The sequence below is a fragment of the Dasypus novemcinctus genome, chromosome 12 (genome assembly GCF_030445035.2).
Source record: "Dasypus novemcinctus isolate mDasNov1 chromosome 12, mDasNov1.1.hap2, whole genome shotgun sequence".
NCBI lineage: Eukaryota > Metazoa > Chordata > Mammalia > Cingulata > Dasypodidae > Dasypus > Dasypus novemcinctus.
In genome coordinates, this window is record NC_080684.1 from 81,662,273 (window position 1) to 81,680,998 (window position 18,726).

The following is an 18,726-nucleotide window of genomic DNA, read 5'->3' on the forward strand; positions in this document are numbered from 1 at the left end:
GAAAAAGCTACCATTATTCTGATGCATGTTAAATAAGTATGAAGGAGAAGAAATCAGAATTTATACTTCTTCAGTGACCTTTCTTTGTCAGACCCTGTAGTAGTATGACATGGTTATGAATTCCAAAAATAGATATTGGATTATCTTTGTAATCTGGTCTGTACCTGGGCATGACTGAGTTATGTTTAGGGCTTTGATTGGGCCATGTCATTAGGGAGTTGAGTCCCCACCCCTTGGTCAGTGGGGACTCACAGATAAAAGGCTTGGACAGAGTTGAGGGCTTTTGATGTTGGAGTTTTGATGTTGGAGTTTCATGCTGAAGCCTTAAGCTGGACCCCAGGAAGTAAGCACACAGAGGAAAGAGAAGCAAACCCCAGGAAGAGAGGAACCCAGGAAGCCTGAACCCCTGCAGATGTTGGCAGCCATCTTGCTCTAACATGTGAGAATAGACTTTGGTGAGGAAAGTAACTTATGCATTATGGTTTCAGCACCCCTTCCGCTGACTAATACAGACCCTTACTAAAATAAAGTGTCTAGGTTCATTCTCAAATATTTACTATGCGTCTTCTAACAGGTCCAGGCTCTGTGCTGGGTACTGTTGACACAGTGGTGAAAAAGATATAGTCCTTGTGTTCAGGGAACTTAGAGTTTAATGGGAAGGTCAGATAATTAAACTGATAATTATATTATGCAGAATAAGGGAGTACATAGAAATGGTAACTATTCCATTCTTGGCCTGCTTGGAAACATTTCCTAGAAAAATTTAGGCAAGGAAAGAGGATATGTAGGGGGAAGGGCAGTATTGCCCTCAGATTTGGGCAAGCTGGACCTCTGCCCCAGGTCCTAAGCCTCGGGCCCTTCCATTTACCCCTCTACCCCACACTTCAGTGCTTTAAAGTGCCAAGTAACCCTTGGTGCACGTCTTGTGTGGATCATGGTCACTGGCTAGTCACCAGAAGCACGTTCCTAAAAATTTCCTAGGTCTTCTTCGGTGCTTGGAACTAAACAGGGGCTGATGGTGCAGATTAGGTGGGATACTGGAAGCCTGAACAGGACCCAGGACCCTGATTCTTTGCATAGGGAGGTGTTCTCCAAATTAGCACTGGGGTGGATCAGATGCCCTAAGGAGTTCTATGCTTTATGCTTATGGGGTCTTCTTGAACCACAATTCCAAGAAAGCAGCCTGGCAAGCAAATTTCTCCTGCTGGCAAGTGTGATATTTCTTTCTGGGATCATGGGAAGACTGATCTGCTGAGTATGCTGACTCATACTGTTTACATAGACAGAAATCTCACACAAGACATTTTCCTGGGAGGCTGCATGCACTAGGTGTGACCGTGGGGTGAGGAGTACCTTTTCTATTGGTGAAACAGAATGTGCAGGGGCCAGGTACTAGAGAGACAATGGAACTAGAACAAGGAATTTGGGTGCTAGGAAATGAGATTACTTGTACGCCATGCAAAGAAGGCTGGATTTTATATTAAGGTGTGAGGGAATCAGTAAAGGGATTTAAATGGGGAAATTGCACGATCAGATTTGAAGCCCCTGCTTTAAGGAAAAAAAAAATGAACCAAGGAAATAATACACTAGAGCAAGGGTTCTTAACCTTTTTTGTTCCATGGACCACTTTGCCAGTCAGGTGAAAACCACAGACCCCTCATTAAGTCCATACTATACTGTGTATTATTTAATAAATTTATCACACTTTTAGCAGTTTGATATGGTTATGAATTCCAAAAATAGATATTGGATTATCTGATCTGTACCTGGGCATGATGGAGTTATGATTAGGGGTGGAGACTCACAGATAAAAGTCATGGCAAAGAACAGAGTTGAGGGTTTCTGATGTTGGAGTTTTGATGTTGGAGTTTGATACTGAAGTCTTAAGCTGGAGCCATGGGGAAAGAGACAGAGCTGTTCACCTGAAAGTCTACTGCTAACCTTGTGGAGAGAGGCAAAGCCTAGAGAGCCTCGTAGTCTACAGTGTCCTTGTGGAGAAAACAGGAGCTGAGCCCAGAGGAACCCAGGAAACCTGAGCCCTCCCAGACATCGGCTGTCATCTTGCTCCAACACGTGAGAATAGACTTTGGTGAGGGAAGTATTTTATGCTTTATAGCCTGGTATCTGTAAGCTCCTACCCCAGACAAATACTCTTTCTGAAAACCAACCAATTTCTGGTAGTTTGTATCAGCACTGCTTTGGCTGACTAATACAACACCCACACCAACTAGTCCCCACAAGAAAAATGTTTTTTTGAACCTCAGTTTGAGCTCATGGACCCCTTGTTAAAAAACACTGCACTAGAGCAAAGACAAACTAACCAAAATGAAGAAGCCAATCCTCAAAAGAAAGATTGGAGAGATAGCTTAAGTTTCATCTTATCATTTGGGAAGGAGGACATGGAACTCATCCATGGCTTTCTCAAAGGAAAGGAGTTAATATCTATCAGGAGAAAATTTTTCTGGACATGAAGTAGACATTCTTTCCCATGAGGGGGAAATATAGGAAAGGACCATTCAATAAGCTGTTTGTTTCTATCTCCTGAAACCTACAAGAAAACATATCACTGCCAATGGCTTCTTTGTTCACCTTGCCCCAAGGATGTTGATGAAGTAGAGTTAGTGAAGGCAGTTTCAAGTGGCAGATTTTAGGCATGTCTTGATCCTGAGATTCAAAATATGTCATCGATTCTCTCCATCCCCATCCTCGGCTTTCCTCTTTGTTGGTTACAGTGTCCCCAAGCAGCAAATTTACATCTTACTACCTTAGCAACCTCAGTGAAATAGCAATATTCCTCTCCTAAGTGTACTCCCCTGCAAAAAAAAACCACAAAAACCTAGAATTGACACTGACGGTCTTGTCTTGTGCCAAGGGCTGACCCAGGCACCAATCACTTACATAGCGCCAATTGTCTCATTTGCCACTCCTGAATCATACATGCAAGCTTAGAGCTGGAGGAAATGCATCAACCTCACCTAAATTCCTTATGAGTCTGAGCTTGATAAGGAAGTGATAGTGGGTTTTTCCCAAAAGCATATTAGGTGCTTTCAGGAAAGAAGAAAAGTGTGCTTCACAGGCAAAACAAGCAAACAATAAATACAACAAAATAACAAAACACACATGCAGGCATCTACCTTCTAAAGATTGTTTCAAGCCTATAGTTACAGATTTTAATATCTCAGTGTGATGAACCCAGTGAGTGTTCCTGATTTTCTAAAACTTCCCCTGATTCATTTATGCCTTTGCTGTCATCCTCCAAAACCTATTTTAACTTTCCCTCCTGCACACTTTACACTGAAATATCAAGGCATGAAGAAATGAATTTCTTGGCTGTGGGTCACCTAGCAAAGCATTCTCCCATGTGTACTCTGGATTGGAAACATCTCTTGGCAAGCAGATAATGGAACTGCCTTCCTGATAAAGGAGAAGAGACATGGGTAGCTTATGCCTGAAATAAAATACTCAGTGTACAACTTTCATACAACAGATTGTCTCCAGCAGTTGTGAGCCATGATCAGTGACAAATAAAGCCTTTTTCAGCCTGTCCCCTGTTCCTTAGTTGTGTTCTGAACCAAGCAAAGCTGCTGCTGAGAGTTGCTGAGATGCCATGCCAAGTTAATCCTTAGTGCTCATGCCAAGACTCAACAAAGGGCCCCGTTGTCATGGCACAGTGGGGCTGAGGGTACCAGCATACTAGAAACTGGACAGAGACCACCAACTCATTGGAATGCTTTCCCCTATCTCCTCCCCAAACTGGAAATCGATGTCTGGCACTCAGCATTCATGAGCAGTCCAACAATACCAATCTTAATGTGCACATGCTTATGAGGAAAAAGAAATGGATAAGCTAAAAGCAGACTTCACTTCCAAACCTCCAAGGGGTTGCAAACATCACTGAGGAAAATCGATTTAGCAAAATTATGGCTGGTCCTGACTGCCCTTTTAATTGCATGCTGAGTTTGGTGATGATGAGTCTGATTTTTCTTATGCATTTAAAAGAAATGAAAGAAGAAGTTGAAAGCAAAAGGATGGGAATTGAGAGTCCCTGAAATTTCCTTTTAAATTTTCAGGTTTAACATTACAGTGCTGGCTCTTTCTCTTTATTCCTTTCTAAATGATCTCGCTTTCAGTGTTGGAGGTTATTCTCTTGAACCATTTCAGACAGTTTTCTGTTATTACTTTAATTCTCAGTAAGCTGTTGGCAATTGCTACCAAATTGCTTCATGGATCAATTCTTCCCTCATAGCCCATTAAATTTTGCTTTTTTGTCCTGAGTAAGAAGTCACAAACACATTTGGTTACATTTGGTCAACGGGCCATAAGCCCTTTATTCCTTTTTAGAACTTATTGCAATAGATTCGTATTAGGATTTCTGAATTCCACATATTATAAGACTTTTCCATATTAAGTACCATTTCTTGCTATTATGGAAAGATCGGTTGGGATATACTGTTGTTATTTGTTTGACTATGTAACCAGGAAGGGGTGGAGGTATACAGGGTGTAGTTATATTGGTTAAATCCCAGTTATCCTGTTGTAGATTGCAAAAACAGCCCTAATTTTGTACTTTCCATTTATCCATGCACCTTTACAATGAGACGTTGAAGTTCTTCTCACCAGGTAGTGGGTTTCTTTCCTAACCCTTAAATCTAGCCTGGGACTGACTTGATTTGATCAATAGCATGTGGCCGAAGACATGTCCCAAGCTAGGGTTTCAAGAAGGTTTGCACACTTGCTCTCTTGGAACTGCTTCCACCACGCCAGCAAGCCCAGGTCAGCCTCGGATGAGAGAACACTTTCATGATGAGACACCCCTTGGAGGAGAACTATGGTGCTCTGGCCTACAATAAACCAAACCCCTAGATAATCTGGCAGCTGACTCCAGACACAGCTAAATCCAGCCTAAATTGCTGACCCATAAAGCTCAGGAAATGGTTATTGTGTTAAGTCATTGAAGTTTGAGGTGGTGTGTTATAAAAATTAACTGATGAAACCTCCCCCATATTGGTTCTGGATGTACTCGCTATTCTCACCTTGTAAATACTGCTCTTTCACCTTCTATTCCAAACTGAGGAATCTAGCTTTATGCCTAGTTAGAAGCTCCATGTTGATAAGCATATACCATATATGTCTATGATGGTTGTGACAGTGTCGCTCCTCTCTTAAAAGTATATGTCCAGTTTCCTAATGCCTTCTAAATAACGCCCAAACTTATTAACCCAACAGTTAAAGCCCTCCCTAATTTACCTTTAGCCTATCCTTTCAGACTTATAGCCATCTCCTTCCATTCAAAAACATTTTACTCCTGTCTAGCTAGACTACTCTATTTTCCTGATTGCTGAAGTGCACCTTCCTTGCCTTTACTCATACTTTTTCCACTGCCTGGAACATTCTTCCCCTTATTGCTGCAGGCTAAGACCCTACACAACTTTTAAAGTCCATTTTGAATGCTACCTCTTTCATGATGCTTTTACAAAATGTCCTCATCAGAGTTATGATGTCTCCCTCCCTTGGAATGCTGAAAGGCCTTCCATGTTTTAACTCATTCTCATGCTTTCACCCTTGTGATGCTCTGGTATAGGACCTCACATCTACCATCATCATCAGAGCTCCCACTTACTGAGAAGTCACCTCAGGTCAGACCTCTGCTAAGCACTTTATACATGCTATCTCATTTAGGTTTTTTTAACGATTTATTTTATTTGTTACATTTATTTCTTTACCGCCCCCCCCCCCCCATTGTTTTGCACTTGCTGTCTGCTCATCTTCATTTCCTTTTTATTTAAGGAGGCACCAGTAACCAAACCTATGACCTCCTATGTAGGAAGGAGGCGCCTGATCATCTGAGCAAACTCCACTCCCTCATTTAGTCTTAATAATAGCCTTATTTTGTGTTAGTTATTTTCAATTCAGAGGTGATAAAAATGAGACTCAAAACCCCAAGTAATTGGTCCAAGGTCCCACAACTCCTGCTTTGCAGACATGATATTGAATCTAGCCTGGACTCTCACTCGCATCTTAGACTTCCCTCACAGCCCCTTGTGCAGGGACCATCAGTGTCTCAGAGAAAGCATTGCCAGAGCTCGGATCTCACATATTGGCCCAAAAGAACCTCCATGCTGACTCAGGGGAGTCAACTGAACGGACAGTAACTACTGGGGGGAGACAGTGCAAAAAAGGCTGGCTGGGGCAGTTGGTCAGTAATGATAGGACTAAATCAAGACTTGTCTCTTCAGCTTCCTTTACCTAATCTTGAATGTTCTGAAATATTTTGTGAGATGTTATTGCCAGACAGTGGCTCACCACTATAGACAGTTAATAAGCTTCCTGCTGCGTGGCTGCTAATTGGGAAGTAATAACTTTTTCTCCCTTCTAGTCATGATGAATTTCTGCTTGTTTAGTTCAGCTTGTCTGTAAGGTTGACTATGTGACACCCAAGAGGTTGGTCCTAATTGATCGGATCTGAATATGGTGACTACCATTCTGCACAGGTACTGAGGAGCAGGTCAGCAGCAGAGACCCCGAAGTAAGAGGGGTGAAACCTTCGCTTTGCTGTTCAGGATATGCAGTCAGGCCTCTCTCCTTTGCCAGAACTTTTACCAGGGCCTAGTTTTTGTTCTGAAAGCAACAGATTACTCTTCCACAGACATCAGGAAAGTGGGACAATTTCCATACTTACCCTGGTTAAAAAAAAAATAAAAAACAACCATAGGGCCTCAGAAGGCATCAAATTTTGGTGCCATTAAAAAGGCATCCTGGTGAACAGGAGCATTCACATTCTGGTTTTTGAGTGGCAGGGACCAGGAGGGCTTTCGCAGTCCTGCTAGGTCACAGTCTTGAACTCAGCCACCCTGTCGTTAATCATCCTTCTGTTCTGTCATGAGGTGGTGTCTGCTTGACAGGCAGAGCCCGCAGCTGAGGCCCCACGTTAGGAGAACAGGTGGGCAGTTTGTCCTTGGACCCAGGTTCTTAAAGATGCAGGCTTTCTGCTTAAATCAGTGCTCCCACTGAAGAATTTCTTGGATCTTTGTATCAAATAGTCCTCTACTTTGCCAGAGCCCCCAGTGAGGCTGCTGCTGAACACGGCACAAGTGCCCTGGAGACTGCAGCAAGGCTCAATTTCACCTCAATATAGAACTATCCATGGCAGAAGGCATGGGGCTGTAGATTTTTGTTACCACCCAAGTGCAATTCCTAATTTGGAAATGGTCATCTGTGCCAATTCATAAATTCCCTGGCCGGTTTCTTGAAAGTCTTGACCCCAGTAGAGCTGCAGCACACAGATGCCAAACATGTTCACACTTCAATTTAACACAGCAAATGTCTTTGAAGACTTGCCAGTAGGCTAGACCTAGAGGGGAATTAGACTTGATATCTATCCCCAGAATCTTTTCAAGGAAATGATATAAACCCATGACAGTAGAGAGAGAACCCAGGCAGAAAGCTAGAGCTTGTGGTGCAAACTCTTTCTGTGTTTCATTTGCTCCTCTTTCGTGATGTCACTTTCTAATTTCCAGTTTCTAAAACAACAGGGACAATAGCTAAGTCAATTATTGTGCTTCACACTATTAATAATCTGCCCCTTGGAACAAAAACGTTTTACTGGAGACTCACAATTAGACTTTTTGCAGTGCCTTGCACATAATAGGTGCACAGTAATCACTTGCTGCATGGAAGAATTATTGAATATATTGAAGAAGTATAGCAAAGGGGTTATGTGCATGCTCTTTAGCATTAGGAAGTCATTTACTTGCTGTAACACTTTAAAGACAAATGTAATTACCTCTCAAAGCCTCAGTATCTTCATCTGTCAAATTAGGATAATAGCAACAACAAAGTCAATAATAATAAAGCTTAATCTGAGGGTTATTGTGAGGTTTAAGCAGTAGGCCCATTACATAGGATGCAGAAAGTATGTAATAAAGTTTATTATTATCATTGCTAAACTAAAAAAGGCTTTATAGTCATTTTCTGATTTAATGCTCATAATGCCCACTTTGATATAATGATAATTATTATTATTATTGTTATTATTTATTCACTAGTGGAAAAGTCAAGACTCAGATTGGTAGTCTTGTGTCCAAGACCACAGAAGGTACTGATTCAGAAATCTCAACTCACGAAAGCCAAGAAAAGTAGAGAGCAAGGGTGGAAAGACTCTTTAGTAATGTAATTTTTAAAAACACTTAAAAGTTTGTGGGAGGCTTATTATTCCAGAACTGACAAAGATTATTCTGCACAGCTCAGATGGTCAATAAGTTTGACGACCCCTGATACTGGATAATTCAGTGCACAGCTAAGTTCTTTCTGAAATCTCCTGTGGAATGCTAATGTTATTTCCCATCAAACAGAACACAAGGACGCTCATTTCCTTCTTTAATGGAACCCTGTCTTTCTTGGAGCACTCATCACCTCAGGAACCTATAGCCAGGTTATAATTTAGGCTATATTCAGCAGTCTCAAGGTGCCACCCTGATTTGGGCTTTCAGCCCCTCCCAGGCTCCCTGTGCAGGTGGTTGGATGGGAGATGAACTCTTTCTGTTCAGCTTCCTACCAACCCACCCCAGGTACATGGAAATACATATACACACACTCACCTGCCTCTAGGGAACAAGAGGAGGGAATGTCTTTAAGAGGAAGGAGTAGGCCGGAGCTTCTGTACAAAAGTATTTCCGATAGCACTGAAACCTTGGGGTTTCTGCAATTACTTCTGGTAAAGGAGAGTCTAAGGTGGTGACTCCTGTGGGCCCAGCTCCAGGTGTGTGGCAGCTCCCAAGAGCAAAATCTTCCAAGAGCCACAGCTTGTTCATGGGCCTGCTGTGCATGGAATGTTGTCCCAGGCCCTGACAGCAGACCTGTCCTCAAGGAACTCCCATTTGGTGCAGGACTTACGTTGGCAGCATCCTTCAGGGATAGGACTGATGTTTTCTGTAGCAGAGGCCCTGGACCATTCTTTCCCCTACCAAACTCACTAACTTCCAAGAATATTGGGTCCTTTGGCATCTTAGGGCCCACGCTGAACCGCATCCCAGAAAGCAGCTTCCAGTCAGGCGTCGGCAGAGCCCTCTAGTGGCGGTGGCGGGAGACACTCTCCCAGGCCTGAGAACTAGCTGTACACGTGACTACTGCTTCACCTGATAATGATAATAAACTAGTATTAAACATAGTTACCATTATTACACACTTCCTACATACGTGCACTGTACTAAGATATTTTATTTTCATGCAATTTTATGATGTAGGTATTCTAATAACCGTATGTGTTAATCACTGTGTACCAAGAGCTTTGTGTAATTGCCTCATACAAAGAAAGGGTGGGCAGTGGGTGCTGTGCCACTCCACAGGAGGGAACTTCTTGCCAACCACCCATCCTTCTAGTCTCCTAAGGTGCCTCCATCTGGGTCAGTCAGAGCTCTTGGGCTTCCCAGGGAGTCATTCCCACCTCCTGGAAGTGCCTGTCAGGCTACTGGCAACACTTTAAATTCTACAAGACATTCCTATATTCCTATTTTCTTCTCAGGTTCCTCCCTCCTCACCCACTGCCCCCCTCCACACACACACACACACATCTACAAAGCAAATCCCTGGAAAACCCACCTTTCTCTAAATATGTAAACCAAACTTTCACTTTTGGCTTCCTGAGTACCCTGAAACTCATGACAATGAATGCACTTTAAACTAAACAAACTAGTTTGTGGGTCTCCCAGAATGCAAGCTGAAGTCATATCTAATAACTTACATAAAAAATCCAGCTTTGATTATCTATGAGTGGAGTATCCATAGCAAATGTTTAATCCACACGAACCTTTAAAAAGTATAAAATATTCTGTAAATGTCAACGGTAATTATTCTTCTCAATGCTACACTCACCTTCCCAGCAGGTATGGGCTAAGAGAAAACGAATAATCTTCCAGACTAGTTGGAGCCAAGCACGACTGGGAATGAAAATTACATGATGGCAAGACACTGTGGTGTCCAGGGAAAAGACTTCATATAACAGATAGAAAATTTGGGTTTGAGCTCTGACCCTGCCATTAACAAGCTGGAGAAACTTGGGTAAACCAGTGGACTTCTCTGAGCTTCAATTCAACAATAACATACTAAATATGACTATAATAAAAACCACTATATATAAAGTCACAACTACTAGCTGTTGTGTCCCCACTATAAGCCATGTTCTTTTATAAGAACTTTACATAAGATATCTCCTTTAATTCTCACAGCAGCCCTCTGAATATTATCGTCCCCATTTTATGGATGTGTAAACCGAGGTCCAGAGATTTTTTCTTTGGCCCCACAGTGAGTAATTAGAGAAGCCTGTATTTGAATCCAAGCTAAATTCTATTTTGCCACTTACTCCAATACCAAATAGAAGTGATTTTGGATTATTGTGCCCCATTTCTATTTCACTTACAGTAGTGTTAGATATGTTTAGATTTAGAATACCTAACGGAGGAGGAAGAAACTTGTTAGAATCCCAGAGAGAACATACAAACTCCAAGGAGTGAAGAAGGTGCATGGTTGATAATGATGTTTTCCTAATACATGAGCTGTTTTATGTATTAGAAAATCCTTTTCAGACTGAGGGCATGGCCGCCAGAGGAGCCCACCTTGGGAGAAAATGGAATAGTGTACTTACCTTGAAGTAAAGCTATTGACTGAGACTTTTCTCTCCTTCTGCATTGTGAATTCTTTGAGGAAACTACAGGATCTCATTTATATACCCAGCACCTAACAGTGCTTAACCCATAATAGATCACTACACAGTGGTAGAATGAATGGACATAGGTGTTTGGAGAATGAATGAAAGCATAAATAATGAATTAGTGAATGCCTGGCTCCTTGCCCTTACAGATCTTTGTTCCTTCCTAGTAGAACTAAATGTCTGATCTCACCCTTTGTCATGTGGAGTCTAAGAAACCTAGTATAGTAGCTCATGTTTGAATTAAACTTGCATTTATATTTCTCAGCTATTGTGGATCTCTCTTACTTCTGATTTTTAAAAAAGTAGTAGACATTTGTTTCAGTTTATGTGGTTCTGATTGGGTTGACACTCACTTCTCCCCTCTAACTCTAGGGATAAACACAGGGTTCAGGTCTGGACAATCAAAATACTCTATTCCTTGGACAAAATAATTGCTTGTCCATGGATGGAGACATCATCTACATTGTCCCAGTCAATTATAAGCCTATTTATTGGCCCAGTAAGGAAAAAGAAGCTCTCTTTCCATTAGGGATACTAAACCACTAGGTATCTTGCTACTAGAAAAAAGCCTGACTGAGAAGAAATCTAAATTAGAAAGAGCTATGCCAAGAGATGAGAAAAAGAAAGAGAGAGAGAGAGAGAGAGACCTTCCTTACAAATGGTTATGTACTATTTATGCATTCATTCATGCTTGGAGCCAAGTATACTATTGGACTTCTGAGTTATGTAATCCAATATATCCAATATATCCAATTTTCTCTTGTGTGTGTGTATGTGTATTTGTGTGGTGCATGTAATCAGACCACATGCTTGGACTGCCGTGTAACCTATTCCTGTGCTTGTTGGGTACCATTCCATAAGGACCTAACTTAAGTCACCCCTACTAGAGGATATACACAGCAACTCCAGAGCTGTTAGTGTTAGAACAGTCCCATACTTAAAATGACTTGAAGACTCCGTATAATCACTGAAGTTGTTGTACTGACGCGTTAACGGAAATAACTTGTGATTTTCACATAAAGATAGAGCAGTAAGGCCCAGTACTTAAAAGCTTTGGAGTCAGGTAGAGCCGAGTTCAAATGCCACATTGACTACTTAAAACTATGTAACCTTAGCCAAATTGCTTTATCTCCATGGAAGTCTATTCTCTTGACTATAACACGGGAATAAAAATGTCCATACTGCAAAGTTGTTATAGGAACTATATGAGATAAGGTATGAAAAGTGCAAAGTGCTTGGTAATACATAGTAAATGCTCAATAGATGGTAACTATGACTATCATTTTCTTTCTAAGGCATAAAATAATTTTCTATTTAAAAAAAATATCCTCTCTATAGGCCCTTCAAAGCTATATGCTGACTATAGTATGAAATGTACATATCAAGTACATTTGGAAAGTAAACGTTTTAGGGAAGAATGACCCCTACTATGTATGCTTGTATTATATGATTACTAAGGTTGTATGATTACATGATTGCTAAGAAATTCAGAAAATGGAGATGATGAGGCTTAAATTGTTATAGGATGTTGACTTCAGAAAGAAAACAAAACACTCTGAAAATTGAGAGCACTTAGGCACAGCAATAAAAATCCTACAATTTATAAGGTACCAAATAATTTACATGAATACGAAGGAATATAGGAAGCCATATTAGATTTCATTAAAGAGGATTAAAGAAATATAGTTAGAAGTTCTCCATACGAAACCAGCCAAATCAAATGTCACAAGTAAAGTATGTGGAGGGATTTTTTACAATGATTTATTTGCATGTATGCAACACTGTTTTGTGAATTTTTTAAAAGGCAGGCATATAATGTAGAAGGAGGCAAAAATAGTCTCTGGTACAAGGTTTGGAATGGAAAAAATAAAGATAAAAACATGGGTGAAAAAGAAAAAGAAATGTGATAGAAAAGAAATATTTAGAAAAAACTAACACAGCACTCTGCTGAAAAAGCAATATTTCTAAAGACATTAAGGTAAGTGGATTTGGCCCAATGGATAGGGCATCCGCCTACTACATGGGACGACCAAGGTTCAAACCCAGGGCCTCCTGACCCATGTGATGAGCTGACCCACACGCGATGCTGATGCGCCCAAGGAGTGCTGTGCCACGTAGGGGTGTCCCTCGCATAGGGGAGCCCCATGCACAAGGAGTGTGCTTAGTAAGGAGAGCCGCCCAGTGGGAAAAAAGTGCAGCCTGCCCTGGAATGGCACTACACACATGGAGATTTGATGGAGCAAGATAACACAACAAAACAAGGCACAGATTCCAGGTGCCACTGACAAGAGTACAAGCCGGGCACAGAAGAATACACAGCAAATGGACACAGAGAGCAGACAACTGGGGGAGGGGAGAGAAATAAATTTAAAAAGTATATATTAAAAAATAAAATAAAATAAAATATTTTCTAATTCCCCTTTTTAAAAAAGGTCCATTGAGAAAGAATGGTTAGCAGAGGCAGAGAACTGTAAATGGTGACTGAAGAACAAGGTGCTTTACTGGGACTCTAGAGCCTGCTCAGAAGAAAACTCTCTCTGACCTTGAAAAGAGGATAGAGGCATGAAAAAAAAAGAAACCTAGGTTTGAAAAGTGACAAAGGGGTGATGAAAGAAATAGCCACATAATGAAGAAGATTAAACCCACAGGATAAAGTACAGAGTAGTCAAAGGTGTGACGGTGGAGAGACTCCAAAAAGGCAAGAGAAATGGGGCAGAGGATAGTACAATGAGAAAGAGCAGTGAGCAATCAATGATTTAACAAGCAGGCAGTGATTGGGGCAAGAGAAAGCATCTTTTCAGCAGGACACAAGATTAATAGGGTATTTGTAGATGTTCTGCCAAAAGAAAGGAAGATCTATGGTCAGATAAGTTTGGCTTATGTGAGTAAAATGGGTTTCTTCATACAGAATTTTTTAGATTGTTGTTAGATGAATATCTAAAAGAGGATTAGAGGAATAAGGAATGTAACATTTTGCCAAAATAATTTTCCAGGGAATGGTGTGTATGTGCATCTTTGTGTGTGTATGTGTGTGTGAGAGAGATAGAGGGAGAGGCAGAGAGAGAGAGAGAGAGAATGAGAAAGAATACACGTAACCCTTTTACCAAATTTCTTCTCCTTTTTCCAGACATTCAAGAGGATTCAGGAATGAAACACACTTCTGGTATGAAATTTTTCCTTGCCCACTTTTTTGGCCTCTGAGAAAAATGCCCTACCGTTGACCACAGCATCATCATGGGACTGCAGTACAGAGCTTCCATCCGTCTGGTGCCTCTGGACAGATTTTAGTCATACCGTGGTCATCAACCTTGCCACTGGGACAAGATTTAAAAGTGGCCTTTAATGCTCAACGTACTTCCAGTTTCACTCTTTGGTATATCAAACCCACATTCACATGCATTCTTTCATTCTCAATATATTTCTATTTTTATTTGTACCCCTTCTTCGCATGCCAGTATTTACCCTACCTTGAGTAGTGTGATTGAGGACTTACTAGCATTCAATTTAAGTCACTAAATTTAACTGATATATCTAAATGTAGTCCTCGTGATCTAACAACAGCAACAAAACTTTCTTCTAGTGTCTCAGAGTTAGATTTCCCCAGATAATTGATTGCCTTGCGGGGGGGGGGGGGGAGAAGAAATTAAAAGGAGGCAGCCTCCTAGGAGCACCACTGATTAAGAGATGAAGACTTTGCGGTTGGAACTGGTCTCCTATTTCAAAATGAGGCTGAATTCCATTCCTATTGCCTTTAGCCTGCCCCGTTGTTCCTTAAAATGTCACATCTGCCTTCATCACTCAATATATTTTGCATAGGTCAAGACATTTCCCCAGCTCAGCTGATGAGGGATGAAGTCTTAGGCACTAAGGATTCATTATCTTCATAGATGTTGAATATGCTCAGTGTTGGAAAGAAGGGCACCAAAGAAATGCCATTAGAGAAAGTTTATGTGAAATCTCTTGATTCCAGGAATTTACTCTCAAGCAATATTTTGAATATCATGCGGGGCTCCTGTAGTGGCATCAGAAAAGGGTGACTACCAGCTGGCTACTAAAAATCGCTCATTAGTGGTTGTGTAACTGCTGAGTGATGATGCTTTCCTTTGCATTCTTTGATGTTAATGTCTATCAGGTATGCACATCTCCTGCTGCAAATGCTGATGGGACATCAATTGAGACTCTTGAATGGGCGGTTGAGCAGTAATCTGTTCCTCAGCCAACAGGTAAGTATTGCTGAATTCACACAATGCTTCGTGTTTAATGTGTGCTTCCGTGGGAAAGTCGTCCTTGAATGGTTTTCTACTCCCTGTAGTCTACATTTCTACTTTCTACATTTTCAAAACTTGTAACTGGTGTGTTGTATTTAAATCATAGCCTAAGTTTTGTTTGCTCAGTTAACTCTCCCAGGATATCTATTTTGAACAGAAATAGCAGGAAAAGGAGGCAAGTGTTTTGCCTAGAGAATTAATCTACGAACCCAAACAGAATCCTTTCCAGAGGCAAGAAAATTGACAGAAAATGATGGGTGAGATACAGCTTGCTGTCAGAGTAATCATCTTTAGTTGTGGGAAAGTGGGTGGAGGGTGAGAATGATCACCATTAAATGAAACAGGTATTATGGAGAACGCATTTCTGGAGCACATTTTGATGGAGATGCCTCATCAACCGCCAAATCTCTCGGCAGCTTTGCAAGGATCATTCTGCAAATGGCCATTTTGGTCTGGATTTCATCGTTTCACATTTGCACCTTGCAGCTTTTAAGGGCCATTAGAACCTAAATACTGTCCTATCAAAGCTCTTCCTAAAAGGGTTGTTACTGGCAACCAGACAGCCTGTGGAATCTTAGTCTTCGACCGTTCTTAATAGGTAAATACATTTGCTTATAAGAGAAAATGATGATCTGGAAATGTCGATGCTCCAAAACTCTGACTGCATCCCCAAGCAGTAGGAAATTTGACATTGACTCCCGTAACAGCCTTCCAATAGCATTGCTGTCCCGCGGGGTGGCCTTGAATATCGGAGCCCTCATCTTTGAAAGTTTTGCATAATGTCTGACATTAAAATTAAGGCTAGTGTTTACTGTTCAATTCTTACATAGATATTCCCAGATTCACAGCGAGATATTATTTCCCTTGGAAATGCTTTCTGTCCCTGCCAGTTACCGAGTGCAATCAGATAGCTTTGCGTGGGCTAGCATACCAATTAGACGCCTTGTCTGGGTGATGTGTAATGTCTTCGCTCCTAAACTCAATGGCTCATCTGCAGATAAACAGATACAGGAGAAACCCAATTCTAACAAAAACCCCGAGACTCTTTCTGTTCTTAAAATTACATGTATTCGTATACTCGAGGTAGAAAGCAAAATTGCCCTAAAGCATGGAGAATAAAAGAAGATTAATGAGGGAAAGAATCTGACAAAAATATTTAATTAGAATGCAATGGCCTGGCCTATTACCTTGTATTATTATACATCTTGTCATTAACCAAATCTGTAGCTAAACTGTGGGCATTTGTCTTCATTATGTAGTAGAATGGCATAATGAGCAGGTTCCAAACAAGGAATAAACATTCTGAAATGATCACAAGCCTAGAGAATAGGAAATGTTACCATTTCAACTCAGTGGGGTCTGGTAGCTGGAGCTCGGCTCTGTTTTGAAAGATGAAGCAAGAGAAATTTTTCTATGCTTAAAATTGTGTGTAGATACATAAAATCATGGTGTCTTACAGTATATTGTTCTATAAGCTTGGCATCCAGGGTCCTAGAGGCCTTTCTCTGCTATGAATTCATGATGAGGTTTCTGGATTATATTTCCCCATCTGTCAGACAAGATGAATCTCTATCATCTCAAAGGTCCCTTCTGGCACTAATATTCTGTGTTCAAGAAAATGATATCAACTGCTAATTCCTGTTTGGGGTCTAGTTTAACTGATATATGCATGGAACCATTTCTCATTCATTTGTTCAATCACTAAACATTTATTGAGTGTCAATACGATACCAGACACTACTTTGTGGTTAATGGTCCAGAAGGAAAATTTCTGCCCTTAAGCAACTTTGGTGGTTCCCAATCCTAGCTGCACAGTAAATCATTGGAGAAAATATTTTCAGTCCTGGTCCCTGGCATCTGGACACAGAGACTATGATTTAATTGGTTTGTGATGGGGCTCCACTGTAGAGTGCAGCTTGGCTTGAGAAACTCCTGGCCTAGTGGGAGGTACAGAAATTACAGTATATTATGCTATAGCATTAAGCATGGTTGCTCTTGGAGGAACATCTTCTACACATGGAGAGAAAAACAGGGCACAGAGGAGGCTCTCCTGCAGGAGGTAGCATCTGAGTACAATTTTAGAGGATGAACAAGGGTTAAACTGGTTGAGAGGGAAAGCAAAGGCTTCCAGAGAGAGAGAGAGAGAAGCATGCTTACAAAAACTTGAGACAGCATGGAGACATCCAGACGCAGTTCAAACAGTTAGAGCCCAGAGAAAAAAGCCTTGCAAGGTAAAGTTTAAGAATGACGCATTCTGACAGAAACTGCTCATTGTTCCCTAATATTCTGAGTGTTAGCTGGGCAAATGGCCACTCAACTAGCAACTAGATTCTCCAGCTCCCTAGCACCTAGATATTGCCACATAACTTATTTCTGGTGAATAGTGATGTATGTAGAAGTGATGTGTACAACTCCTAAGTCACATCCTCAGGAGCTAACTGACGATACCCACCTCCTCTCTCTCCCTTCCAATAAGCTGAAACATAAAAATGGTGCTGAAGACTCAGCTTCATCCATCTGGTGAACAACACTCAAGGGAATGAGAGAACAACAAAGCAGAAGAAATCCAGTCTCTAAATGATACCTGGATCATCCCCCAGCTTGGACGTAGATCTCAAGAGACAAATAAAGCTTTTATCTTGCTTGGGTGACTGTTTGTTACTCTTTGTTACAGCAGCATAATCTAATTTGTAATTAATACAATAGTAGAAGGTAATTTTCTAAAAGAACAATCAGTATTTTGGAGGGGTAGCTTTTATGAATATCTGCTTTCTTGAAGCTCTGATGTATTAAGTATAATGTGATTTCTACAAAATCCTAGAAAAGAAAGAAATTCTCTGAATGTTCATTTTTCACAAACCACTACCCTCCCCCCTTGCTCTCAATACACTTTTAGTGTATCAAACATGTGCTAGTGTTCTAAATATCTCAAGATTATAGATAAACAGTCTTCATTCAATAACCAAGTGTGCCTTGAGTTGATTAAGGCCCAGATGTAATTCCAATAATTCCAAAGATTCTTATTGTTGGGATGGAGCTCGAGTCAGCCTTTTGTTTAATATGCTGGGATATGATTTTAGTGTGCAATTTCCAGCCTCCAGGGTAGTACAAGCTCTCAGACACTTTATTGGGTTTTGATTGAGAATATTTGCAGGAACAATTTCCAAGGGGAACATTTAGGTGATATGCCTCAGGAGGCTGCAGAGCTAGTTGCAATCTAGGGTCCCAAGGGGGAAGGAAATCACCAGTGGAAACATGACTATTACTGGGGAAATAGATCTTCCTGACAGGACATAAATCAGAGGCTGTGACCAGACCTGGCTGTGAAAGGGCCTTTTTTGGTCCTATGAGACCAGAGGTGTTAACCCTAACTTCATCTGGACAAGGGAGCAGAGAAAACTGGTTTGAGTGCCAGAGACCTCCTCCTTGCTTCACGCTGTGTCATTCATTCACCTGCTTGCAAACACTGGGCAATTGGTGAAGCCGGTCAAACATGTTGTCGGGCCTGTCTCCCCTAATGATTGTTTCCACCTTCATTTCTCAGAATGAGTGCCCTACTTCGCCTGGCCCTTGACCCCATATCTAGGCTGGGAACAACCCTCCCGCCATCTCTCTCTGAGGTTCTTCTTTCCTCAGTGGCCCCTGTCATTGCCTTTGTTCATGTTCCCTGTCATCTTTTTTTGGGATATTAAACTTCATTTTAAAAGAAATTTTATAGTTACATTTATAGAAAGAGTTCACTGAAAATATAGG

General features: G+C 41.1%; 1 long non-coding RNA gene across 13 annotated transcripts in view; it reads left to right on the forward strand.

Moving 5' to 3' along the window:
* LOC111765513 (uncharacterized) overlaps window positions 1-17,617 on the forward strand; it is a 149,006-nt gene extending 131,389 nt beyond the window's left edge. For 6 of the 13 annotated variants that reach the window (XR_011650288.1, XR_009188314.2, XR_011650289.1 and 3 more), the window contains 2 exons: window positions 13,833-15,571; window positions 17,450-17,617. This is a non-coding gene — a long non-coding RNA (uncharacterized lncRNA). The remainder of the gene's footprint in view (window positions 1-13,832; window positions 15,572-17,449) is intronic. The other 7 variants (XR_009188320.2, XR_011650291.1, XR_009188318.2 and 4 more) reach the window with 6 other exon arrangements.
* Window positions 17,618-18,726: the final 1,109 nt, after the last annotated feature.